Source organism: Lipophrys pholis (genome assembly GCF_963383615.2).
Source record: "Lipophrys pholis genome assembly, chromosome: 4".
Lineage (NCBI taxonomy): Eukaryota > Metazoa > Chordata > Actinopteri > Blenniiformes > Blenniidae > Lipophrys > Lipophrys pholis.
The window spans coordinates 28,268,731-28,294,100 of NC_137637.1; the positions used below are offsets into that span (position 1 = coordinate 28,268,731).

Here is a 25,370-nt window from a genome sequence, read left to right on the forward strand (position 1 = left end):
AAAAACCCCACCTAGTTGTCTTTATTATTCCGAAAGCCCTCCTGCTCGTCACTGTTTGAGCTCTGTCCTCAGTTTGTGTAGTGCAGCTTTAAACTCTGAGCTGTGATTCATAATGGGTCTTAGGCCTACTTCTCGCTGGTCCCTGGATGCTGACACGCTGCAATAGGGTCATGGAGCAAGAGATTTCTGATCTAATTTAGATTCTGCAGTGAAACAGGTTTAAACCCCCCAAATGTCTCGGTGGGTGTTATTAAGTCCGTTCATTAATCTATTCAAACTATCCCTTGAGAAAGCGCACACTGTGCAGGACACTAACACAGGGGCCAGTAATACAACTGTTGTTGCACATAAACAGCATGGAGTATATCTTATTCCATCCGTCCATCCCCTGTAGCAGTTGTATCCTGTGCAGGATCGTGGGGCGCTGCAGCTCATCCCAGTTTTCTATGGACGAGGGCAGGATACACCTCAACAGGTCGCCAGTCCACAAACACACAGAGACAGACAATCACATTCACACAGATTAACCTCACATGCATGTTTTCTGATTTTTGACTGTGGGAGGAAACCGGATGAAAACCACGCACACGCAGGGAGAACATGCAAATTCCACACAGAAAGACCCGCCCAGTATTTGTACCCATAACCTTTTTATTATCATGTTTTCTAATGTAATATATTGTTTTCATATATTCTGTTTTATGCTTTTCAGTCTCATGCTATGTTGTGTCACTTTTATGGTGTGATCTGTTTTTTACGGCTCTCTCTTTGTTCTGTTTATGTTGTGTTTTACTCTATGTTGTTTCTAATGTTGTGTTGTATTGTGCTGTGTTATGTTGCATCATTTGTCATGTTCTACTATTTTCTTTGCAGGTTGTGTCTTTGTTACATTATTGTATGTTATATTGTGCATTATTTGTAGTGTCTTTCTGTTGTTTGTATGTTATGATTTACTTGATGATGTTTTTTACACTGTGATTTGGTTACATTCTTATGATTGTTTTTTTTTTAATGTGTTTTCTCTTGTCATTGTTATGGTGTCTTTGTTGTTTTATTTTATGTTCTTATGTATTTATTTATTCATTCATGTTTTTTTTATAATATAATATAATATAATATGATATAATATGATATAATATGATATAATATAGGGTCACCTGGGTTGGACTAATATCAGAGTGTGAGAGGAAAAGCACTCTTCGTCCAACACAGAGCAAAACAATCATTCATGCTCACACTCACACTCAGGACCACTTTATAGTTCTCTGGTTAGCAGTACAGTGAAATTACAATCCTGCCCTCAGACAGCCTTCCCATCTCTTCAGCATTCAGGATTTAATTTATTTTCCATGTGCTGCGCCTGAACCAATGTGTTTGCCTGTAATTAGTAAATGTTACTAAAGAAGTGTGACTCAGGGTGGTAAAACAGTCATCATATACTGCTCATCATAAATTCAATATGTTGTGAGTTTATTGTGCAGTTTTCAGATGTGGTTCATTGTTCTATTCTGATAGTTTGTCTTGTTTCAGTCTCAGCCTGTCATTTTATATTCGAGGCTCATTAGACTTCATGCTTCACCTTTATGAAACCAGACCTTCGTAGCGGCTTCAGGCGCATATTCCACTTCTAATCTCCATCCTCAATCACCTCTGTGCCCCCCCCCCCCCCTTCATCTATTACAATTTGAAGTTCAGCAGGAGACAATCACAAAATATCCTCTTGGTTGAATAATTGGATTCTACCGGAATTTTCCTCCTTCCTCTTCCTCAGCGCCATCCTCCTCCTCCTTCTCCTTAAACCAGGAACAGAAACAATACGTGCAGCAGGATGTGGAGTTTATAAAGAGGCAGGACGCTTCGGTGATGCAGCATCTCTGACTCATCTGCTGGTGTTGCTGTCTAATCGTTGGTAATGCACTGAGCACCGCCTGGTCACTGTTATGTCAAGGGTAACGCCAAAGGCAATGATAAGTGCCCGTCCCTCTCAGAGCGAGCCTGGCCGCTATTTGCAGCAGAGTTTCTTTGGCAGCTCTCCCAGAAGGTTTTAATAAGTGTAATGGTGAAACTGGCACTCGCACCACTGTCCTGTTGTTGCTTTTTTCATCAACAAATGTTCCTCCGCTAAATCAGCTGGACAGACTGGCTAAAGCATATTGATTCAGCCAAGATTTGAGCAGTTCAGGAGGCATGAGCAGGGCTGCGTGCAGGTAAAGACATTTTATATCCTGTCCTCGACATATTCAGCACCGTGTTGGGCAAAGGTGGTCCTGAAAACTGTCTGAGGCTCTCACATAGACGGGCTCCGTACTGTGAGAATTGCTGTGGAGAAGAAACCTGCTGTGGCCGTGAGAAGCACTTCTCTCAGGCTGCCGGTTGATTTCAAAACAAGACTTTATTGAGACATTATAATTCAATTTCAAGCTGGAATGGTAAGTTGCTGTATGAGGGACACGAGAAAGAATTGTCTCATATAAATGTAAAACATCAATATGTGGCATAGACCACGCATGGGAGCCTTTCTGTAGGGAGTTTGCAAGTTCTCCCCGTGTGCATGAGTTCCTTTCAGATACTCTGGTTTCCTCCCTGGTCCAGAAACAATTTAGGTTAATTCTCTGTGATGGACTTCACAAGGACTGGCTTCAGGGCCCTATAACTCCTAAATCTGATGAATGAAACTATTTATAGACGATGGATGGATATAACAATACACCAACTATTAAAAGACAACAAGTGCCAATAAGTTGTTTAATTGGATGTTTTGCCTGCCCACTTCTCTTTGCTCCTAATAATGACATTTAACCTGCACTGACTACGACTACACATGTTGTGCAAGCAACTGATGTAACTTGTACTTGTTAACTGCACTTACTGGAGTCACTGCTCTACCCAGATTAAAAAGTAAGCGCTCAGTGAGACATCTACCTCTCTTTCTTCTTTCATTTAAGACACATCAACAATGTGCACTGAGCTGTTAGCACAGTTTGAGGTTGGACAGGTCAAAGTCACGACTCATCGTCAGTTATTGTGATATAATGTGAAGTTTGCTGTTCTTGCAAAGAGAAACGGATTTGACAAGGGGATGAAGCAGCAGAAAAATAGCTGGGACAGACATGCAGGCAGCAGCAGACTGATCATGGAGGTTAGCTGACGTTTTTTTGTGAGGCCGCTAATGCAGGACAGATACTGTGGATGCTTTACTGGTACTTGTGGTTTGGGTTTGGTGTTTTACATGTGGCAGCGGAGAGTTCGTGGAGTTTGTTCAAGATTATTAAGGTCCTCCTCCATTAAGTGTGGCTTTAAAGAAACTACTTGTATAATAGTTTACATAAAGTATGAAAGAAGGGTGGAAGTAACAAGCTAGCTGATACTAAGGTCACTCTTTGAGTTTCACGTGTAACTGCCAGAGGAGTTCACTTTATCACTGAGAAAATCCCATCTGAGTTAAGGTGTATTGATTGTCTGATTCGTTTGTTTATTAAAACCTTCGTCTGTGTCTCCCCGGTGAGGCAGATGTCTCTTCGGCAGCTCATCCAACCTTCTGCTCCTCTGAATTATTCATCGCCTCTATGTTCGATGCCTGCCTGGGAGGACGGGAGGAACAAGTTGCCTTTTCGCTTTGCTGCAACTGAGAAATGACGGCAACAACAAAACAGCAACTACTTCCCATCTGTGTTCTGCCTGCCTCTATACTGCAGCAAAATCAGCCCAAGCAGACCGGTAACAACCCCCCCTCCACACACCCCACCCCCCTCTCCCCTCCTCCTCTTCACCTCCTCCCCTCTCCTCTGCTATCCTCTCTGGTCCTCACACCTCACTGCACACATGCACAGGGTTCTGCACGGTTCCCACAGCCACAGGAGCCTAAAATCCAGCTCTGTTAGAGGCACTGCAGACTGCTTGTTACCATCTTCACCTCTCCTTTCATCACTCATCCATCCCTCCGCTTTTGCGTCCCTCTCCCTCGCCCTCCCTCCCTCCCTCCCTCCCTCTCTCCTCTCCTCTCCTCTCCTGCGTCTAATTCTCAAAGCTCAGCACTCCCCGTCGGCCCGCACCGAGGGGGGAAAAAAAGTGATAGAGCACGGAAGAAAAGAGGAGGAGCGCCGTTGTTAGTGCACCAAAGAAAGTCTAACCCCCCCTCCCTGCCCAATTGATGACAAGCAGGGTTTTTATTGAGATGCTCCTCGGCCAATGAGCGAACAGTGCCGGGAAATACAGCAGTGGAACTGCACCGGCTCGGATGCTTGTGCTGATTTCAGTGTGTTAGAACAATGTTAATCTGTGTGAGTGCTGCCTCTCCTCCCCGTCTGATCTAAGTGCACCTCAGCAGCAGCAGCAGCTCAAACCAAGAAAAGTCAGCATCTTCTTGAAGGGGAAACACCCCACTTCATACTGGGACTTGCCTGTATTGGGGTTTTTTGTAGGTGTTTTTTTTTTTTTTTTTTTTGCCTCTTCTCCTCACAATGTCTTTCAAGAGAGGGATGAGTGCAGACTGTTAAGATTATTGTTCTCCCTCCCGTCTGACTATCATCTCTGCTTCCACTCCTTGTTTAGGAAGCAGCACATCTCTACTCAAGGTAAGCGGCGTTTTTCATTCTCTCCATCCAAAGCAGCAACATCTGTTAGTGAGGCTTTGCTGCGTGGCAGGTTGTCACAGAGGTACCCAGCCTCATTACACACATCCTGCCTGAATGTGGAAACGAAAAAGGCTCTGTGGAGGGAAAAAGAGAATAAATGGCTCAGGGGTAATTAGAGCAGACAGAGTCGCTTCTCGATTTAATACAGACGGTCTTACTGTAATAGGAAATATGTCAGAGTGGAACTTTTAAAAGCATGCCGGTAAGTCCTCACGGCTGCTGCGTAATATCATGTAGTGCTGCAGTATAAAATTACATAATAAAAACAAACGTGCGTGAAGGTAGAGGAGGAATTTTCTTGGATTGCAGAAGAAGTACATAATCATTCTTCACTGGTTGACAACAAATGTAATGCTGAGCTTTTTTATACAGAGACAAAGAAAAAGGAGTATTAAAGCCTAAAATCCACAGATTTTGTCATTTGTTTCCGTTTGCATTCCTTCACTGGGAAGTTCTTCAATGGTGTTTCAGACATTAGATTGGATGTTGGGACTCAGCTCACTGTTATACCGTAAAAACACTGAGGAGTGCATGTAAAGTCAAATCTGCTGAGCCAGCAGGAGTGAGGGGCCCGCGTAGAAGTCTGCAGAGCTCAGGGTGATCAAGCTATCCTCATCAAACCAGTGAATTCATCCAGCCCTGTGAAAACCTCTTCTCAAAAGGCATACTTGTGAGAGGTATGTGATCTCTGGCTGCGTCGGTGGTTTACGGCAAAGCCCACACTGATGTGCATTTACATTTTTTGCGCATTACAGCCTCTGATGGCCGCTGAGTAAGCTGTAGCCAGTGATTTGGCTTCATGCTCTTCTTGTTTGAGCCCATCTGTGATCTCTCACGTGTCCCCACTTTTCCAATCAGGTAGGAAATATCACATTTGAGGAGAACATGTCTGTGTGCTGATGGTGATGCAGGGATGTGAAGGAGTCAGGTGATGCAGTGGTTGTCTTCAGTCCCCAGGGGGGATTTGTGAGTCCATGACTGGGACACTCCTCAGTGTGAGCGTGTGTGTGTGTGTGTGTGTGTGTGTGTGTGTGTGTGTGTGTGTGTGTGTGTGTGTGTGTGTGTGTGTGTGTGTGTGTGTGTGTGTGTGTGTGTGTGTGTGTGTGTGTGTGTGTGCCAAATGAGGACTTCCTTTTGGCATCAGCGGAGGTGAATCACAGGGTGTGTGTCGGTGCAATATGTCAGTGCTCCTGCTGATGCACAGTGGTGCAATTCGTGCTGCAATAAATGTTTAAAGCGGCTCAAAGTTGCATGTCCTCATGCAGCAGAGAGCAAAGTGAGTGTGTGACCCAGTGATGTTAAACCATGGACAGGCCTCGTGTGTACCGATCTACACCTAAAATCCTCTTCCTCATAGAAACTTTGTTGAAAGTCAAGATTAAGTTAATTCAGTCACTGGGAATGAACAGATTTCTTTTTTTTCTTTTTTCTTTTTTTTTTTATTATAACCACTACAGAACAAAATCTCTAACATCTAAGGTTGTGTTTTCTTGCTGAGTTTGCATTTGGCTCCATGCTGAGAGGATTAGTCACACAGTTTTGCAGCCAATACTTGGTGTCTGGTGATGAAGTCAGCAGTGCATCTCTCAGATAAGAACCTATTATTGGGTGTCTCATTACAAAAGACTTATGTAACGCCCTTGATAAACATATGGATGCCTTTTTTTGTTTTTTTAGCCACGCTGCCAGTGTGGCCAATGGGTCCATCGCTTTGGTCTCAATCGAATCTGTTCAGATAGATGGCTATAAGAGCCAGGTTCATCCTCAACCTGTAAAACATCTTCACCTTTCCCAGGTGAAGTAGAATGAAATTTCATACAGGACAATATTAGCGATCCCCTGTCTAATGCAACAGGAAGTTCATGTTTAGACTTTTGGCTTGGGATGTCTGGGCATCGGTTGAATTGCACTTTGGTCCCCTTGGGATGAATACAGATCCCCTTAATTTTCCTCTTACATTATAATGATGCCAGTGGATCTTTATTTCCAGAAAGATGACTCATATTCTGCACAGACTGCTCAACAGTGCTTCAATTGTTAATCAAATCATGTCGGCACGGCATCATTTTTCAGGTTAAAATCCATTTGGACTTAACTTGTGACGAACAAATGACACTGTACCACGTTTAGCTGAAACTAGAGAACAACTTTGCATCTCGTAGTCACATTTTGCGAGCTCAAGTCTTTTAACGACGAGTATTTATTGTGTTTGGCATTATTACATGTAATACATGGAGAGGATTGGATTAACAACCGTTTGTCTGTGGTTGAGTGTTTGATTAATTAGTGTTTGTTGAGATGACGAGATTTTTTAGCAGGCTATTTGGTCACATTTTGCCACTTAATGAAAAACGCTGCTTTGTTTAGTTTTTCCCCTCAAAGTTAAGTTACTTCCTGTCATGAATGAGTGAACTGTGAAAATATATTCAGCCTGTCTTCGTTGCATGGGAAATATTGTCTAATAATGTAACTATACTGTATCTTTGGGTTTTAGATTTATTTTCCTTTACTAGAACAAATGTTTGGAAAACACCGGATAGATGATGTTTAATGATTATTATTTATGTGAGAATCAGCGATTTCATTGGGAGCACGCTAGCATGAGAGCTATAGCATAACATGATAGTTGTAATTATAATTTGGTGAAATAAGTCCAAGGGTCTTTATCTACTTAAGACTAAAATATCTCAGCTTGGAAACATTTCAGAAGGTTCCGTTGCGAATGCCGCTCCATGTGAATTATGTCCAATGCAGGATAATGACTCCTGAATAGATACGTTCCTGAATACTGATAATGTTTTGTGGTTTTTGCTGGTTATTGCAATTGTTGGGAGTCTTTAGTTGAGCTCCTTTGCGTTTCCATCTTACGGCTCCTCCAGAGGAGCCGTGTGGATGCCCGGAGCACTTCAGCTGCTTGATGGTTCGTGAAATGGGAGGCTTCACTGCAGCATATATTCCTGCCCTCACTAAACTCAGATCCTCGCTCACAGGCCGCCGGATGCTTCAGTGTACACAAAGCACTCCTAAAGTCATTTTCTTTCATTTACACACAAAGTGGTGAGGGTGTGTGGAGATTGGTGCTCGTAATGCGGTGACAAACAGTTCATGAAATGTTTTTTTGGAGGGGGGATATTTTTTTGGTGTGTGTCCAGACACGTTTCGACAGCCAGTAGTCATGTTGAACACATTTTGACAGTTTTCCTGTGAAAGATGCTGACCTGATGTGTTCTGTAGTGTGTTTTCTGGTGAATGTCATCAATACCTGCAACACACGAGGGCCTGAGGCTTAGATTTCTGTGCATGAATGGACCTGAAGAAATGTTTTAATAGATTGCTCCAATATTGACTCTTTGGTCTATATTTTTATATCTGAACTGCAGTCTCTCCTTTTGTCACTTAAGGAATGACAGCAATCGCAATGTTGGTTGATATAGTATTTTTGTGTTCAGCTTGTGGAGCTTCATCTGCTATAAAACTCATCTCAGAGCCTCGACAGGGGAAATTACAGCACAACAACACTTACGATTAGTTATGTCATGCTTGTCATCAGGTAATTTCTCATGTAATCTTTTGTGGTTCCAGCTTGTCCAATGTTAAATGTTCTGTTGTGCAAGTTACTTCTATAAATATTAGTGGCTCTTCTGCAAATACGAATCCACTGATAATCATGGTTGTTAAGTTTCTGAGGCCCAGTTTACTCGACAACTTTTCAGTGTCAACTCCTAATCCATTTTTAAAAAAGGAGTGCGTTTACACTGCAGCAGGACACACTGACAACGATGTAGTTAGTATACCGGGCCACTCGAGGGCGCTGTTGCTTGATTTTGTGATGAAACCACACAGACGTGTGCAGAGAACAATACGGTATAAACGTGAAGAAAATGGAGAGAACAGACATCCGTACGGACTGATGATACATCGCATGCTATCAGGGGTGAGTCTTAACCATAAAACTACTGATATGGACGATAAAACTAGAATATGGAGCGCGAGTAATAACACTACTGGTCGCCATGTTTGTCTACAAGTTGATGAGCAGAATGAAGGGAAGGGAGTTGGAGATATTTGCGCATGCGTAGTAAGAGCGGCAGTCTCTGCAGGAGGGAATAGCGACTGTGAAAGAATCTTTGTAGCTTTGGAGCCGGTATAAAGACTTCACGGATACAATTGATCCGCACACCGGTGTCGTGTAAGCGGACCCCCCAGAAAGTTTTGCGGATACACTCGCATTCGCTGTCGTGTAAACGGGGCCTGAGATTGTAAAAGGATGAATGTGGTCCGTCCTTCAGTAAGCAGGGATTTAGTGAAATAATAACAGAGCTGCTGTTTGCTAGAAACAACAGCTTTGGGTAATATTAATGCAATTTTTATTTTTTTTAAAGCATCTTGAGAGGATTAGAAGGAAACGGCCACTTGCAACTCTGCCGCAGTAAAAAGTATAGAGATCATTGAATAATTTCAACTGTGATAAAAACGCCACAGTAATTGGTTTCTAACAAATTAAAGCTCAAAGTAGTGGCTTTACAGTAACATGCTAATTTATTATGCAATATTTAGAATTAGATATCCACCATATTTGATATGTGCCGATATCTGATATGCCAATATTTTCAAAACAAAGTATTGTCAATTACCGATGCCAATACCGATAGTCTGGAGTCGACGGATGTGTCTGTACATCAAAATCTCGTGTCCACACATCAACTTCCTGCCTCCCATTTATTGTCTATGTGAAACACAAAGATGGGTGGCGGTAAAATGTGACACATTTTGAGCCACACTGCCATGCATTGCCCCGGAGCTGCCAATGTTAAATTTTTTGGTGTTTATCAGCAGACACCGATGTTGTGCCGATATCATCAGGCATCTCTGTTCATAATACAACTAGACCCTAAGAAACCTTGTTAAATCCTCCTCTACCCAATTTAGTTATCATAGAAAAATTAAAGTAATGACTAGTCCACGAAAACATAAGAGCATTTTTTTAAACTATTATCATCTTCATCCACAAGCTAAAGAACTTGTTGCTATTGAAATATTTTGAGAAATGTAAAAATATATCCTGAAGAGACACAATAGCTCATATGGTCTTTAAACTTTGGGACTTTGCATAGAAAAGCTGAAGCCTGAAATTGTAGAATACTTTAATTCTAACAAGCATTGTGTTGTTTATGTTCAGCCCTCAATGAAGACTTGTTAATAAGACTCAGGTCATTTAATTTCTTGTTTATCTGAGTTTTACACACTGTTCCAGCCTTTTGGATGCGGCGTTGTGCATTTTCTCGTTATATGAATGTGACTGTGGCAGCAGTTTCAGTCTGACCCTCTCGGCCACAAAAAGATCAATATGTTTGGGGCCGATCAATTTTGACTGCTTCAGGGGCAAGTTAATATCTTTAAGTACCAGGCTGAGGAGGAAACAGTTTGTATGCTAGATGTGTACATCTGTGTGCTTTTAATTACTTCAGCGATTCCTTTATAACTGTCCCTAATTCTTTATTGGGCTAAGTAAACATAAATAGTCACTCCCGGCTTCTTCAAACTAATTGTTGGCTGTGAAAACAATTACAAAACACTTCACTTTTACGATAAAAGCAATTTTTTGGAAGGACATTAGGAGTGCAAAATATATTTTTGTTAACATCCAGTGAGAGTTTTTGCCTATTCAGAGACTTTTTTAAATGGTCAATGGATTTCACTTACAAAGCACAGTTCCGCCACATGAGTGTTGTTAATCACATTCACCCATTCACTGACCCACTCACACTTCAATGGAGGCGACTGGGGCTCAGCGTCTTGCTCAAGGACGCTGCAACCCGTGGACAGGGAATCGAACCTGCAGTCTTCCGATTTTAGAGATGACCCACTCTACCAACCGAGACGCACCCTCTATAGGTATAAACTTTAAGTTATGAAATACAACGGTATTCTAGTCGGATTGAAACTTTTACAACAACGTTCATACAAGGATAGGCATTAAATCATTAAAGTCAAACATAATAAATATAAGCAATCATAACTAACTCAACTAACAAGATTTATCTGAAATCAAAGGAGCGAAGGAGCTCATTATGAAATAGCCTGTATGAGTAATCTGATTATATTACCAGTGAAACATTTTTAATGAGAGGATGTCAAAAAGTTTTGAATAGTTGGTGTAGTTCAACGATTAGAGAGTCGGACTCTTACAAAGGCTAACAAGATAAATCTGAGCGGCCTGCAAGATTTATAAAATGTGTAAAAGTGATTGGATGGATCAGGAATGAATGTGCAGTTGCAGTATATTGATTTTTCAATTGCAATGTTTTCCAGTATATTTGATTAAAGTAAACCAATCCGTATACCTTAATGTGCAGTTGACTATGAATTATTGTACAATCAGTGTGATTGTTGGGGCCTCTACAAACATATTTTAGTAATTAGTGCACATTCATATATTACAATATTAAATGGTTGTAACGCTGCAGTCTCTAAACCACATCCAAAAGTCTTTCGTGCATTTCAAAAAAAAATTTAATATGTAAATGTATAGACTAATTGTATTTCTAAATATTTACAAATGGAGCAAAAATAACTCTTAAGAGCTACATTCACTCTCCACTGTATTGTTAGTGCTCTCTGCTGGCTGTGCTGTGTCCTACACGGTGACCACAGCTAATGCAGTGGCTTCAATCATAAGATCAGAACAGCCAGCGTTACAGTCGCTTAACTTCTGCCTATCAAATGCAAAACAGGGTGAATGAAATACGTGATCACTGCAGAAGAACAAAGGGTTTCCTCCTGCTTCTTCAACATGTTGTGTGGATTTGCTGACGAAGGCATTTCTTAACGACGCCCATTCGTCTTCTCCTCTCCCAGCACGGCGCTCCACGCAGATCTGGAGAATCTGCAGCCGCAGAACATTCTGCATGCAAAGAGAGACGTATCTGTCTTTTAAATTCCTGGCTGGCCTTTAAGACTTGAGCGATGCGCCTTTAAAAGTTCCTCCCATTCTCGTGTCCCTGGGAGTGTTCTAATGAAGCGGGGAGAGTAGGAGGGGAAACAGCCGCTCTCCCTTTAATGTGTGTCTACTATGAAATCTGATGTGATGTAGTTTTTCTGCAGACGAAAACCATGCAGGAGGATAGTGACTGACCGACAGCCCCTTCTAGCGTCTCCTCACGCCGCACTACTTTGTCATCTTGCCCCAGATCTCTGCAGTTGGGCAAACCCATCCTGTACTACACGCACACGGGTTCTCTAAATATCACGCCCTAAATGCCGCAACATCCAGCGCTACCGTCAGCCCATTTCACCTCGGCTGGCAATACAAATATAAGTGTGTGTGCGACTCCCTTCAATCTGTGTGTCAGCTGTCCAGATGCTTCGCCGGCTCTGTTTGTGTCGCACAAACAGGAGATTTCACATCTCTTGCGATAAAAAACGTAAAAACAACTGCTTCTCTGATCACAAGAAGTGAGTCACCGTTTAACCCTCATCGGGTTTGGTGGCATTTATTTATGTGGCCTTCAAAAGTAAAAGTGCTCATTGAAGTGGCGCATTTCTAGGATTTCTAGGATTGAATGAAAATGGACGACAGTTCGGCTTTAGGCTTCTCATGATGACATAGAGATGTACATCTGTGCCCAGATGAAATGCATATATAAGCTACTCATTTTTATTTTATTTCTTTTTTTTTATTTCTCAGGAGTGTATCAAATGTGGGGGAAAGAAAGAAATGGAACCCAGAATTTTCTGAGATTTTCCAAATGTAACACATGAATATGTGTGACCTTGGTCAAGTTTTCTAGTGAATCCAAGCTACATAAAATTATGCTTTGATAAGCTATCAAAGTAAAAGAAAAAAAACTGCTACTTTACCAAGGTTATATTTTCCAATTCTTAAGTATCTCAATGGTGGCTTTCATGAAGTTTTAATAGAAGCTCATTCTAATATGAAATAAATGGATTTTGTATGATTTTGATGGTGGAACGATCTTCTTTAAACTTTGCATGGAGGAAATATACTGTGGAGAAAGTTCAAAGCTATTTCGCATTCTAATATTTGAAAGTGAGGGAAAAAATTCATGGAATGTAATGTCGGTGATATTCTGCATATATATAGATGTGGAAGATGTTTGGACTTGTGCTGAGGAAGGATAATGGAAAGTATTAGACCGAGGGTGTTGGAGAATGAGCTGCCAGGCAGGAGGAGAAGAGGAAGACCTCAGAGGAGGTTTCGTGGCCGCGGTGAAGGAGGAGATGATGATGGTTGGTGTGACAATAGAGGAGGAAGAGGAGAGATCAGAGATGGAGGCAGACGGTCCACAGCTGAAAGACCAAAAAGAAGATTGTTACTGGAACCCAGTTGTAAAGGAAGTCAACCAGAAGCACCGTCTATAGTTATCATTTTCAGCATTTCTTTAGTAATTACACATCCAATACCAAGAGATAAACACTGACGGGAGCATTGTTTTCTGTCCATCTATATTAACGCCACAGTCATAAACCGAAATACAGAAATCGTAGGGCTGACGGCTTAATAATGAGCTGAAACTGAAGCTCCTGAAACCTGAGTGGCAGATTTGGACTCTGGCTTCACATGTGAGTCCTTTCAGATTGTCACATCGTTTGGAAGATTAATTAAACCTGTTTACCAGTTAGTAATTATGTGGTCAGAGTAATGATTTGTTAGTTGCAGTTGTATTAACAACAAAACGTGTCATATAAGCTTGTTTTGACTGAATTTAGCCTAACCTGGAAATACTGAAATGGCTGCCAGTCTGTTTACTAGAATATATCATAATTTTACTGTATTCAGAGTGCGCCTCCTCTGTATGTATAGAAAAGTTAAATAGCTCCCTGTAACCAGAGATGCAGGTTACTTATGTACTTACTTTCTTATGCCTAAAATAATCCCTCTCTGTCAATCATTACTACAAAAATAACATTGAAGGTCTTACCAGACAAATAGATTCGTGCATATTATGGAAAACAATGTGATTAACTTGTGTTTTTTGGAAATTCACCTTGAATAAAACAGTTCCCGTTGGGTTTTTTTGTGGTTGTTTTTTCCAGTCTAATTTAAACAATAAAGCAATCTCTCAATTTAAATTCATGCCTTACAGTCCCTTGAAAAACAATGGAAACTTCACATTTTAATGAATTTGTAAAACTTCCGGGGGCCAAGACAGGAAATAACAAATGGACACGTCCAGGAAAAAAAGACATCACCCGAGGCAACTTTTCCGAGTATTTCTTTTTCTAATCACTTTTTACTTTTATTTCAAAACTTTTGCGCTCACATTTTTCCACTTTCTTTTACTATTAAACACAACAATCCTCCTTATCTTTCTTTTTTCTCCTTGTATTTAAATGTGACCGTTGCTCTGGCAAAAACGTTTGTGGGCGTGATGGTTGGAATAGTTTCCGTTCAGGAGGAGCCCAGCGGAAATGTACAGAGGATGCTGCGGGGTCAATTATTTGGTACCCCTGTGGTTTGAACTGTTTTCCACACCATAATTTAAGTGTTGGTAATATACTGAAGAAAATGCTAAGATCTAAACGCTGATCCATCATTTATACTGCTGTTATTCAGAAGTCCCAGCTGAGAGTGGGCGAAGGCAGGACGCACCGTGGAAAGGTCTCCAGTCCATCACAGAGCAAACGCAGAGAAACAGACAGTGAAACACCCTCACATTCACCCGTGCATACGACTTAGACTCACCAGATCGCCTCGGCAAATCTTTACTTTGACAGCTTCCACTGATTCCTACGACGATTCATTGATTCTAACTTTATTTATGTAAAATGTTCCCACTGTTATTGACCACATTGTGGAACCAGATGTATGAATATCACTCTATGGAGCTTCTTTGGCTGAATTTAATTCACTCTTGTGCGTCTGTCATAACACTGCCACAGCCTGAATACTTGAATATAGCAGCTCTACAAGGAGACCTGATTAAATCCCTGTTCTGACAACCGGAAATGTGAGAAGCATCAGTATTCAACAGATGTAACCCCTCTATAAGACTGAGGAAGACCGGGTTATTTCCAGTCAGTGTACCTGAACCCATGGGGAACTTGATGACGTGCCCTCCTCTAGACCACGCGCTTTATTCCTGCTGCCAACAGGGGGCAGCAAAATCCACAATTTAGCTGTTTTTGACATCATTTTTGTTAGAAATTGAAGACAATTGAAAAAAACAAAAAAAAAGGCTTCATTCCAATATTTATTTTTTCCATTGATTGAAATGTAAGTCATCATTGAAAACATAAAGCTGCAAGACTGGATGTATTCATAAATACTGCTGACAATAGGTAGGAAGAACACTGCTGTGGTTAATCGCTAATCGCTAACTGGTTATAAGTGGAGGCCATCAGTTTCTTTCTCTAAAGGTGCATATTGACCATGAAAGCAGTAATAACTAACAATTTCTAACAACACATAGCAATATGTGTTTTTAGAAACATGCTGAATGACCATTATTGTCAATATATACTCACATGTCAGCCATTACTCAAGGTTAATGGCTACTTCTTTAAAAGGAAGTTGTTCTATCAAATGTTCAAATCTAGAAAATATAAGTAAAATGTCAGATGAAAATATTTACGAAAAGAGTAAACTTTAAAAGTCCTTAAGTACAGTGACAAAGTATGTCTACGGTTCCATGTTTATACAAATTATCACTGTGGTGACATCTTTTAAGAAGCCAAAAACACATTTTGAGTTGTTGTTTCAAATGTTGTTCACCACAGTTTTTACAGCATGCCCTGCAGGGTACTCACAAGGTCTCTGCCAGTTACCAGGTGCTGCTACATACATCCTTTATTTCTTTGCCCCGTTACCTCTTTCTTGTTTTTTTTTTGTTTGTGAATAGAGCTGCCCTGCTTAGAAAACTTATCGATCAAATCCTTGTTTAATAGGCATCAAGACAGCTCATGGGAAAGAAAAAATTAAGTTTTGCATTAGTTCTTGAACAACTTGCTGATGCGTACTGGGAAATGTATTTCCCTATCAGAGTGATGTCCATATCATTTTAATGCATAGTTTGATTTTGTTTCTACTGGAGCAGTAGCTTGACAGAAAACCAGGCTGGTTGCAGGTTTAAACCCTTAAATTTGTACGTTTATTTCTGCATGTAGAGCTATTTGCAATCCGGAGCAGTATTTATTGCCAGTATAGGTGGATGAATGGAGTCATAATCAGAACAGGATGTCTCTTTATTGCAAAGGAAACATTAATAAAACGTCCTGTACACCATTTTTTCCTGCTCTTGCTCATCTATGTCTGGATGATTTATGCAGTTAATTAATTTTGACCAGCTTTTGCACACAAGGAGCTAAAAGTAATGACTGTATTTGTACAAAAAATGTGTCCTCTCATTCGTCAATAACCCCCCCGAAATGACAATAATTTGTGGATTTCATGAGTGTGTAGTTATATCAGTGTGCTGGACTGCCAGACAGTTTTTTTTAATGTTCCCATGTGACGTGTCTCCAGCCGAGCGTGCTTCATCCGATACTGCAACACAAAGAACAGAGTACCTGTAGGATGCTATTAGACATATGGACTTTATTTGATTATTGCCCAACAGTGGGCTTGTTGCTACGATGGGTTTACAATAATTTGCTGTCACTGGTACCAGAATACTTTCCTTTTCCCCAGTTGGCTATTTTTACCACTTTCAATTCTTGGGTGAGCCATAACCCAAGCTTTAGCCGTTTGTGCTCACAGTCTGCATGATTTGACCTTTTCCCAGCTCCGTGTTGACCTACACAAACAGAACTTGACTCACATTACTACGCAGTCAGATTCCTTGCTCATGTTAGAACAAATTAACCTTTATAATTTTTTATTTGAACATGCTGTCGGTTGACACCACATTATTCCCTTCACCTGCTGATGAGCACCGGTTCAATGAGTCAGAGTGGATTACACACCTGTGTTAGCTCAGTGTGCGCAGAAATAAAAAACCTTTCTGCTGCAATGGATGTGGTTAATGTCATTATTAGGAGGTCCTTATCTCACTGACACCAGTAGTGGACAAGGAGAGTTGAGGTACCCGGTGGGATGCATTCATATATTCAACATAAAAAAAAAACGTTTCCTCTGAAAACATTGTTTTCTGCAAACAGGTCGTAAAGTGTGATTCAATCATTATTTTCACAAGTTTGAATTCCTGACCTTGTTAAAACAATACATCTCCAATTCCATCATATGAGCACATTTGTGAGAAAGGCAACAATAAACTGCATGCTAATTAAAAATATACACAGACAGACAACATATCAAAATCAAATGGGGGGGATAAAATAAATCCATAATTGAAGTAGATTGAGAAGAAAAAAATGTATTAAATAGAACACTTAAATTATTTAGATATCAATGCAACACAATGGAGGGACAGTGGTGGCCAAAGCAAGCTATTAGAGGGTTGCATGTTCAAATCCCACAACTAACAAGTGACCCCCCCCCCCCCACCTCCCCAACTGTGTAGGAGCTCCCCACTGCTCCCTCGAGAGAGATTCAATACAGAGTCCAAATGCCGTTGTATATGTGACCAATAAATCATTCTTCTTCTATTCTAACTTTTTTTGGAAACAAGGTTTGTGTTTTCGTCATGAATCTGTTAAAGTGCCTCTGCTTCAAGTGTTTAGTGTTACCTTGATTTGTCACTCTTCAACTCGTCTTCACGTTGATACAGAAGTGTAGCCATAGCTGTAACTCAGCACAAGAAAACAGACTAACAGAAAAAAAACGAAAAAAAAAAACTGCTGTCGGAGCACAAGATCATTTCTTTAGCACCTCTCCACCCAGCACGCACGCACAGTCACCCTGTTGACCAACTGCTCCTTCTGAGACACCCAAACACTGCAAGCGATGTGCAGCGCCAATTACAGCCATATGGCATTTCTGTTTACTTTTGTCTATGCTGCAGTAATGACTGGCCTGAGCATACTGCCTCAAGTGTGTGTGTGTGTGTGTGTGTGTGTGTGTGTGTGTGTGTGGGTGGGGGTGGTAGAGGAAGAGAGGTGAACAGGAGGAAAAGGCTACGGTGATAGACGTAAGAGATGAAAGAAAGAAAACAAGGTTTGGCAGGAAATGGCGGAAGAGTGCGAGAAGCTGCCGGTTGGACGACTCGCCTCCTCGCTTCGCATTTCACTGTTACACCTCTGCATTGCAGCACTCCCCGCAGGAACTGAGAGGGGTGCAGTCTTTTTCACATCCCCCGTGCAGCCTCGGAGGACGCGAGCGGTCTCAACCAAATCGTCCCGGCGCAGCTCAGCACGGATCGCAGCTGTTCCCCGCATATGTTCATTATGGGATGCTTTGATAGTGGCTGTGTTGCTCTTATTGGCCTCCCCACGTGGAGCAGTCCTCGGGCCTGACTCCGACACTCCTGGAGAGGGAGGGAGACTCATTCACAGATACCCCAGAGGAAGAGCTGGAGTATCCCACAATGCTTTGGGAATCCAAGCGAACCAGTGCGACTGTACCATAACTGCTTCTCTTTATAGTGCATCTGCAGAGTGACCTTGCAATAATCTTTTTATTTTTTTTTTCCTTTTACACCAGAGCTGCTGAGTCAAGAGGAGAATAAAGGTGCTTTATCAAACCTGGTTGAGAACATTATGTGCTTACAACTGGCGGCCAAATCCAAAAGGGTTAGAGTCGAGGGAATATGTATTTTTTGGAAAACTGTAACAAAAATGTAATCCAAACAGACCGGAGGCAAACCATTAGCATTAATCCATTAAAGATTACTCGCAGCATTCGTGTGCTTCTCTCTTTAGGGCTGGCTGCGGCGTGATTTCGCCCTATGTCGGTTTCTATGGCTCACGACGCATTTCATCAGCCACAGCCGTTAAAAGCCTGACGTCATCTGAAACGCACTAACGTCTCAATCTCATCAACAAACTTTAGAGTTAAAGATTTTGATTTTGATTGTGAAAGTTACATCTTGTTTGCTGTTCATCTTTACCAGAAAAAAACATGGTTTGACTGCAAACGGAAACATCTGAATATTCAACATCGCTCACTTTAGTCAGCCAATGTTTGTGGACAGGCATATAATTAGGCACATAGCTTTTATCCAGAAGAGTGGGTAAATAGTAGCAACATGAATATTTAACTCCCATGGATACATCCATCTTCTGCGATACAGCGTTACTAATCTCAGGGCCTCAGAGTGCTGGAGCTCAGCTCGGCTCGCGGTTAGTGGAGGAAGTGTACACAGGGCAAATACAGAGAGACCACCCACTCAAATTCATAATCATCCCAACGGACAATTTAGAAAACGTGTGTTTACATGTGTGGGAGGAAACTTGAGTATCTGGAGAAAAGCCACGTGTGCATGGGGAGAACATGCAAACTGTCCACGGAAAGGCCCCCAACCCCAACCTGAAGGAGCGCATGAACTCGTATAAACTGATTGCAATAAGTAGAGCACTGAATATATACAAATACTGATGATCACCCTTAGAAATACTGACATTTTTTTACTTTTATTTATAGTTGTGTCCATGTTAATGGTCTGTGCGTTGTTTTGGGATAGTTGTACATGAGTGCTGTTCACTGTCACTGACTATAAACTCAAAGAACATCTTTTAAAAAAAAAACAAAAAAAAAACATGTTGAAGCGCTTGACCGGTATTTGTGATATATTTCTATATATATATAGAAAGATAGTTTTGTTTTTTCTCATGTTGATGGAATCATATTCCACAAAGACGATCCATCCATCCATCCATCCATCCATCCATCCATCCATCCATCCATCCATCCATCCATCCATCCATCCATCTATCCACCCAAAACAGTAATCAACAAACAAAGACCATAAATAAGTAGTCAATATGATAATAGTAATACTAATAAAGAAACAAGTGATGGTAAAGGCAGACCAGTTAAGCAGCATGGGTTTTGAAAATGATAAGGAATGTAAACATAAAAAAACAAATGAATAATTAATAAATGGGTAAAATAATAAATATAAAGTTCCAGTATTCAGACATGCTGTGCTATTAATATGACTCTGTAATATATTGTATGTCTTCTAAAATGAAACAGCTTTTACAATCAAATTTAGCCTTTTTTTAAATCTTGTTTTTAAAAATAAAGATTAAAAAGAACAACTCCTTTATCCAGTTTTTATGGGAAAGTGGAAGAGTGGTCTTCCATTTTAACAGTATCAACTTCCTGACCAGCAGAATTGTGAATGCTGTCAAGACCTTTTTAGAAAGGGATAGAAGGCATACACCAAAAGGGAAGTGAAGGTATCAGGGACCAGTTACCTTGGTACTGCATTAAAGTGCTCAGTCCAGAATCTAGAGAGAAGCTTTTAAAGAGGGCTACTATCGAGTTAAACCTGAGGTTCACCTGCAAGTAAAATCCTTTCCAATCGTCTACATTGACATGAGGTTGGACTTGTCCCCTTGGTTACATTGCTCTATTCAACAGAATCATGTACAGCCTCAGTATATGAAGCTTCATGCACATGGCAGAGTCAAAAACATACAGAAGTATTTGGTTATAATAGTTACCGGAAAATACAGTGGATACATTGCATTTATGGTGTATTGTACAATGCAAATTTCTACTGCAATGATTAAAATTATTTTCATTTAGAATGGAAATGATGATCTTGGACCAAAAGTAGATCTACATTTCTTTCACTAGGGTATAAGAACTCAACTCTCTCTGTCAAGATCATTTTCCTCTTTAGTATTGCCTTCCGGAAAAATTGAATTAGGTACATAATTCACCTACTCTCCCCTCACGTCTTTACCTCCTTCAGATCTCATTCTTTTCCCTTACATGACTTACATGGGTTGTTTGTCTTCATATTTCATTGAAGGCTATTTAATTTAATCCTATAATTTTATTTAAATGACGAGTAGAAAGCCTAAAACATAAGCAAGGCCCCTAAAAACCATTGATACTGTATAGTCCTGTTAAAAAGCTTTGCAGTTTTATTATTTAAAAAAAAAAAAAAAAAAGGAGTGGCTTGCATCACTCAGATCGCAGGTAAATGTATTCGGCAGACAAAACAAGATCAGGCAAAGGAGAAGACAGATGTCACTGGAAATAACTTTGCAGTCCGCTGATGGAAAGGCAAGAAGGAGAACGTTCTGTGATGCAGCAATTTTCTGAGGGATTCCTGCCCCCCTCTGGCAGAAGCAGCTAATTGCACTGTAACCTGACATGAGAGGAGCCACCACACACACACACACACACACACACACACACACACACACACACACACACACACACACACACACACACACACACACACACACACACACACACACACAAACACACAGGGGTATTTCCCCAAGGGGGGCGGACGGGGAGTGAGAGTTTACGTGGAAAGCCAGGTGATTGAATGGTGACACTGAAAATGGGTCAAATATGTAGAGAAGTGACCACGACAGAGAAATAAATGGACGTTGCATTATTTTGTCCTGAAGACTTTATGCAAAGAAGTAATTCTCTTCAGTTTTGTTTCGGTTCTCTGTTATACATTCAGATTTGTTGACCACACGACACATGTATCATGTACCAAGATTAGCCGGGAGCTTATAGGACTGCATTTTGTTTGTATTGTAACCCGAGAGGATGTTTTGCAATCTGCTCACTTCCAATCATCACTGACGAGTCCCCCGAGGGATCAGCGAAAGGCAGACAAGTTGGAGTAATCGCTCCTGCTTCTGTTCGTTTTCAATGCTTTAACAAGGAGCCGTTCCTCCAGTGGGTTCAGAGGGTGATATCACGCTACTGAGATCAATTGTTTGGATCCAATTAATTGTATGAGCATGCTCTAATGCCATTTTTTTATTTATTTTTTTCGGAAGTGGATGTGGTTAAAGTCAGCACACCCTTTAGAGTTTGTCAGCTGTCCAGCTGCATGCCTCGCTCATTTTTCCCCCTCCGATCTGTGCAAAGCGAGGCTTTCTTCCAAGGCCCTGAGCGCAGAGCTTGTGCATATTGATCTTTTACAACTGCCCTCCAATACGAGACCAAAGAGTGGCATGCTGCAATCAGCTGTGTGAGCAGCATCGCAAATGAGTTGGGGGTGGGGGGGGGCGGGGAGAGGTAAAGAGGTTGCCTGCGTGAGTATATGGGGGGTAGGCAGAGAGCGAGTGGGGAGGGGTGGAAAATGGGGGAGATGGTGTGCATTGGGAGGAGGAGGAGGAGGAGGAGTAGGAGGACGAGGAGGAGGAGGAGGGGTGTAGTGCTGCAGTGGAGAGAAGTGAGAGGAGACTGCAGTCTCTGCCTATGTGAGAGATCAGGCTATGTTACCACAGCTCTGAGGAACTGTAGCCCAAACACTCATTGATATTGGATGGGCCACCCTACGAGGGGGGACGCCACATCTGACTGGTGAGTCCTCTTTTCCTGCATCTCTGCACATTCAAACTACAGTGATGTCACACGGATGTAATGAAAATGCAATCAACTGGAGCGCGGCTACCTTGGAAGATCTTGCCTGCATTTTTTTCTTTCTTTTTTTTTTTTTTTTTTTTTTTTTTAACTCGGTGAGGTGCAATAAATTGTTGTGCTGTGACTGTATTGTCTTCACCTGAATGATGTCTGTGCCTTTTTTTTTTTTTTATTCTGTTGTTGTGTTGAGTGATGGCAGCCGGTGTTGAGCTGCAGAAATCTATGGCAGATAAGGACTGGGTGCTAATGGCTCAAAGGTAAAAGAAAAAGAAAAAAGGAGGAGTGAAATAATATGTTTTTTAGTATATTTAATTGAAGTGCTTTCCTCATCGTTGTACACCTGGAGGAAGATAAAAAAAATGGTTTGTTAAGTTACAGAAGTTAGAGCATTGACATATTGCTGGATCAGTAATTCAGCAATTTCACCTTACTGTATTACCACTGGCAGACTTGTGGCAGATGAGAGGTACTGGTGTATTTTTCGGGGGTAGAAACCTCTGTAATAGCCAAAAGTTTGCTCAGGGCTCCCACACGTCACCGCTCCGCGGAAGAATCCTGCATTCACATCATCCCCGTGCCCACCACCCGGTTAGTGACACTGGCCTGGAGCCAGTTGCTTATTTGATTGGCTGGTCACTTCAGCTGTGGACGGGGTTGTGTACAGCTGACAGACACTACCAGTATTGCTTAGCAACAATGATCTGCTGGACCACTGCACACAGGCCTGTACTGTACAGTCAGACTGGAAACCACCACAAGATGTGCCGTACGACCAGGGAAAGTCTAGGAAACATAGGTATTGAATGTTTATTGATCCGTGGACTCCGAGGATGACTTTACGTCATAGTGTGTTTAGCTACATGTTGATGGTTCATTTCATGATATATGTATCCTTGCATGCACTCTGTGACATGGTGAAATGAAGATTCACCGCGTGTCTCTCAGATTCAGCAGTCCAGCACTCATAGTATGAATTCGTCTTCTTATTTTTAAGTGCTTTCAGAGGACACTGTAATGTTGAACGTGCAGTCAGACCAGTTCTCACAGTTTAATTTAATTCTGATTGTTTTTCCCCCCGATTCATGTATTATTTTTAATTTAATTATCTACACCTCAAAGCACTACTTGCTGTGCAGCTGTAGCAACAACATTAAACTATCTCGCAAGTGAAAAACCGAATCGCATTAAATGATCTCAGCTTGCTTGAAAATGTAGGAATTTAATGACCTCTGTGGAAACATTTATATATATATATATAGATTTTTTTTATTTTTTTTCTAAATCTGAAGCAAAAACAAATAAACATGGAGACATTAGAGTCGCAGAACGAGTAAAGACGAGCTGTTCGGAAGCATGGAGGCATAAAGGCAGCATCCAAATCCCATTCTTCACTTTTGACAACAGCATTAGCCTGACTATAGCAGCTCCCAGACATGTGTCTCACTGCGGTGAAATAAATATTCTCACGGACAGAAATCAAACCACCAAGCTGAGCTCGCAGCGTTTCTGATGCTGCTTGTGTTAACTAAAGAGAAACACCAGGAAGGTTCTCTCTTTGCTAATAGCTGATGCCTTTATCATAATTCATTATTTCTGTTGCAGAACAGCAAGAATCAATTAAGCCTGAACATCGACACCTTTGTGCTCAGCAGCAAATGTTAATAGCGTGCTGCTGTCACTGGCATTCATGCAAAGAGCAGAGAGAAAATAAAGCTCACCAGAGGCGGGAGGCTAAATTGATTTGGTCAGCTGTTGAAAGATGGAATATTGTGAGGAGACCCCTTGTTTATTTTTTTTGTTTTTTTTTTAACGAGTGTCTGATTAGTGGTACGACTGATTAAGACAGCAGCTTCATTTTATTTTCCAACATCACGGTTTCGCTCATTCCTCCTTCAATTATCTGCGACTAATTCATTCTGGAGTCACTAAAATGTCAGGAAACTTTGAAAGATTGCATCTGACAGCCTCTGAGCTCTGAAGATGATGACACGGGTCGTTATTTTGTACGTCCAAAACCAAGCGAGAAGGATTTTACAGCCACAAAGGGTGAAGAACAGCTGCACATCATCAGAACTGCGGAGGTGGAACGAGGGAATGTTTGCAAGATGAAAAACTGTATTGATTCAGAAACGCTGCTCTTGATCCAGACACAGCATCTGTTTATCTATTTTGACGTAATTCTTGTTTATATAAGAAACATTTAAATCATTCACTTTGTCAATCCAACAGTTTGTCACATATTTGCTCCTCGACTGAATAACATTATATCACTTTTTAATCGGCACACTTCATAAAAATGACTGTACATAAGGACTGAATGACAATGGGTCTGCATATATGTAATGTAAATCAGAAACGCATCGAGATCCAAGTAAGTTGCAGATCTATGCAAACTACTAAAATGCAGTATTCATTTACTTTATTTGCAGCTGAAAATAAAGAATAAATAGCATTCATTTAAAAGTGTCTATTACTCTATTTTGAATTGTTTCCTTCAGTTAGGCCTCTGCTTATGATGTGCATGATGAGTTGTTTTATTGCATTGTTGCTATAATAAGCTGAGCTGTCTACACTGTGTGGGTTAGTCTGATGATTAATTCGCTCAATAAAAAGTTATTGGGGGGAAGATGCTCTACAATTAGAATGCTATTGTTTCCTGAAAGGAAAAGACTTACAGGCTTTTAGAAGCAGCAACAGAACAGGTGGGCTAAATTTAATCACACACAAAGGTCTTATAAAAGGTAACATGACAACATTTCAATTCATTTGTATGTTTTCTTTTGATTCAGGTTTATGTTTATTCACCAACATTTTGAAAACGACACCCTGTTTACACGGAAATGGAAGAAATGCTGAAAACAATACCGTTTTCATGCAGGGCCACTAGTGGGTGCTGATGTTCGTGTTTGTAATGAACCCACCCATACACACACACACACGCACACTGACATCAATACACTCTGAACATTCACAATGGCGAGTACGCAGACATTCGTACGAACAGATGACGAAGTTGCATTGATATTCTGTTTGACTCACTACAAAGGAGAATATGGACATGGTCAACATTGTTGTTATGGTCCGTCTACTGAGCGTGTGCAGAAGACCTAATTTACTACGTGCATCCACAGTAGCAACGTTTGGAAAAAGTATAGTTTTCTCCCGTCTACACAGGCGTGTTTCGAAAAGTTCCACCTTGGGGGCCGTTCTCAAACAGTTGCATTTTCAGTGACTCACCTATAAAGACGATATTGTGGAAGTGCCAATCTTCTTTTCTGTCTCTTAAAACGCTGAGTTATCTCTCAGAA

At 41.1% G+C, this 25,370-nt stretch overlaps 1 protein-coding gene across 1 annotated transcript in view; it reads left to right on the forward strand.

The window, feature by feature from the left end:
- The first annotated feature begins 4,248 nt into the window (after positions 1–4,248).
- The window catches only part of syt2b (synaptotagmin IIb), a 31,382-nt gene continuing 10,260 nt past the window's right edge, over positions 4,249–25,370 (forward strand). The window contains exon 1 of the mRNA XM_080461045.1: positions 4,249–4,574. The gene's annotated coding sequence lies outside the window, so the exon portion shown is untranslated. The remainder of the gene's footprint in view (positions 4,575–25,370) is intronic.